This window comes from Notothenia coriiceps, unplaced genomic scaffold (assembly GCF_000735185.1).
Source record: "Notothenia coriiceps isolate Sejong01 unplaced genomic scaffold, NC01 NC01_scaffold00018252, whole genome shotgun sequence".
NCBI lineage: Eukaryota > Metazoa > Chordata > Actinopteri > Perciformes > Nototheniidae > Notothenia > Notothenia coriiceps.
The window spans coordinates 29894-33196 of NW_011350953.1; positions in this window are offsets into that span (position 1 = coordinate 29894).

Sequence of the window (3303 nt, forward strand, 5' to 3'; positions counted from 1 at the left end):
GGGGGGGGGGGGCAGGAGCTCCAACAAGCTGTTTAGGACAGAGAGTGAATACACATACTATACAGAGATGCTGTATGAGAAAAAAATTTGAGTTTGGAACATTGCACAATATAAATGTATTTTAGTAGACCTCAACAATGGAATTATGATCAGTAGAAATGGCCATGGGCCTTTTTAATGCCAGTGTGTAACAATTTCACTTAGCATTTATGTAATATTTTGGACAGAATTGATCAAATATCCAAACTTTATATATTATTATTCACCATATTAGCATTTACCCATTGACTAAGTCATTGCAGATACATGTTATCTATAGATTGTATCCAAAGTAACTTGAATATTTCACCATCATTTTCAAAAACATTTAAGAAAAAGACCGACAACAGATTTAAAAAATAATGTTTTTTATAAGATTTTAGGCCTTTTTTAAAGTACAGTGGACAAAAACAGAATAAATAACGTCATATCTACAAAGAACTATAAACATTTTTTTTGTTGTACATCATTTACAGTTTTACATGTTTTTTACATTTTTGAAATATTTTCAACAGTCAGCATTATTTTCTTTCCATACAGTATTTTTGCAGAACGCTTTCAAACACCAAACTTTTTTTTTTCTTCTTCTAACCTACATCCTAAAATAATTATATAAATATAAACCAGGGTCATACATGCAAACATCCTTGAACACACACACACACACACACTAACTGTTTTATCTGAACACCCTGTGAACAATTTCAAACGCATCAGATCAGTCTGCTCATTTAATGCTCTAAATGAGATTTTAAAAATGTGCAAATGAAACTTCCCCTACAGAAGGTGAGAGCAGACGTGCATACGAACAGTCTTATGTCAAAAGAACATCACAATGTAATCTTCTAAAGAAAAACAAATCTAGTTTAATTTCCAACCCTGTTATTAAGAAACCGTTATCAGTGCCTTACGTTAGAGCTCTTCATAACTTAAACGTCACCACTCACAGCCGCTCTCAGCTTCTGTATAACTCTTATATTAAATAAATACGTTTTGGCAAATCTTCACAAGGACGTGAACAGCTGAAGTGACGCCTGAGGTTTTTATCAGCACCTTAGAGACCAAACTTTCAACCTAACAACGCTCCTGGAATGTGACATCTCAACATGCACCGACACGACTACAAATCTAGCAGGAAGAGTCCGGACTGCTCAGTAGTTGTGCGATTCTCCACCGGTACCGGAGCTTTCTGACAATAAATTAAAGACTACAGGTGGAGAATTTGAAGGTTTTTTTGGGGGGAGGCAGCGAGGCGTCAGGCGTGGAGGTGTTGGCGGCGGAGGTGCAGAGGGAAGTAAGGCCCCTCGGCGTCACTGCCCAGAGAACTGCTGAGCGACTCTTCCCCTGAACTCATCACGTCCTCACAGGAGTCCTCACTGTGGACACAAAGGGGTGTACTGTCAGCATACAGAGCATTACACACTGAGGACACAATCAGCTCAATGTTTTGGATGTGGTGCAAACAACCAACTCGTCTCAGTGGATGATTATGAACTAGTAGTCAATGGAGAATGAGATACAATTCGGTTTTTGTCATACATACATTAACCATGAATACTGAATAGTAGTAACCAACGAGTATTCAAATCATTTAAGTCCAGGGTTCGTACGGTCATTGAAAACCTGGAAAAGTCATGGAAATTCAAAATGCAAATTCCAAACCCTGGAAAAGTTATGGAAAACAATATTTTTCCCAAAGTTTTGGAAAAGTCATGGAAATGTAACTAAAGTCAAATATAATTTACATTTTATCTAATCGCGGAAATAATCTGCGGTCGCGAGCTGTTATGTGCCATCATGACGCGCATGGTGTTATTTTTTAATATATGAAGTCTGTGTGCTCGAGTCTTCCTGCCTGTCGGGCCCATGGATGAATAATAAGAACCAGACTTTTTATTTATTTAAAGTTAACATGTTTGTACATTTAGAAAGCTCCTGGCTGTTAATCAGAGTAAGTGAAATAGGAAGATCTAAAATGTGCCGGGTCATAATCTCTGGGGTTTGAAGGACTACATGTAGACACAACTTTTAAATAGGTACAATACGATTTGAGGAAATAGAATTAAGCTCACTTTCCCTTCTGTTTTTTTTTTTTTTTTTAAATAATTCCTCAGTCGGGGATTTCACGATGATACGGGCAAAAGAACATTTCCTCCTTTTTAAAGCAGAACTAGTTCTCATCGTCTGACCTCATGTTCTGACTTGTGACAGCAGAAATGTGACGCTGCTGAAAGTTCAGGCATGGAGTAAAACGTGAAGAACGAGGGTTTAAAGCCAACATGTGATGATAAGTAGGTTTGTGTTAGTCATCAGCCAGCTGGGGAATGTTTTGGTTCCTTCTGTTTTCCCTGAGCGCAGACAGAAATGTTACTTAAGGCGAGGCCTCTTTAGACGTCATGGAAACGTCTGACCAGTGCCTCGCAGACATGATCCCATCATGCAGCGCTGGCAGATATGAGTGTGTGTGTGTGTGTGTGTGTGTGTGTGTGTGTGTGTGTGTGTGTGTGTGTGTGTGTGTGTGTGTGTGTGTGTGTGTTTTGTTACAACACTTCAGAAACTTGTGTGTTGCTGCAAAGCTGTTGCCCAAGTGACAGCACACTTGCACAACACGTTTATAATGTCCCTCTCTAACTTTAAAAGCACTCGTTGCATATGCGTGACTCTTACTATAGTGTTTGTTTAAAGGAAACAGAAGTGCTTCTCCAGTAGGAACTGCATTTGGTAGAACAAGTGGACCACTAAACATGTTGGGTCACTTCCTACAGTGTTTATGTGTGAGTCATAGCTGAACAAACATCTGGCGCGTGTCTAGTGAAACAAACAAGGTGTGTCTTTCCATTTAAATTCCTCTGTAGTTTGTTTTGTATCAGCTGTTGTCACATGATGTCACTGTGACATCTTCATCACAATGAAACTGAAAACAACCTAATCCATTTGATCTTATCATTGAATTTGGCTGTGTAATTTTTATTTGAGTTTGAGGGTCTAAAGGTATCCTGCTCAGCTGTTTTTAAGGTGTTGTTATGGCGCTTTTCCACTGCAGGGCCTCTTGGCTTAGTACGGTATAGTAAGGCCTTGGTAGGCCAGGCTCACTTTATGCTGCGTTTCCATTACAGTTTAGGAACTGGGGAAATAACTATAGTAACGCAGTGTAGGCGGAGCCGTGACGTCATCTTCAATGCAAAACACAGAAAACCAACATCAGCCGTTAGCTGTTAGCCCTCAGAGCTCACAGTTCCTCATATCTGTTCAGAAACTAGACAA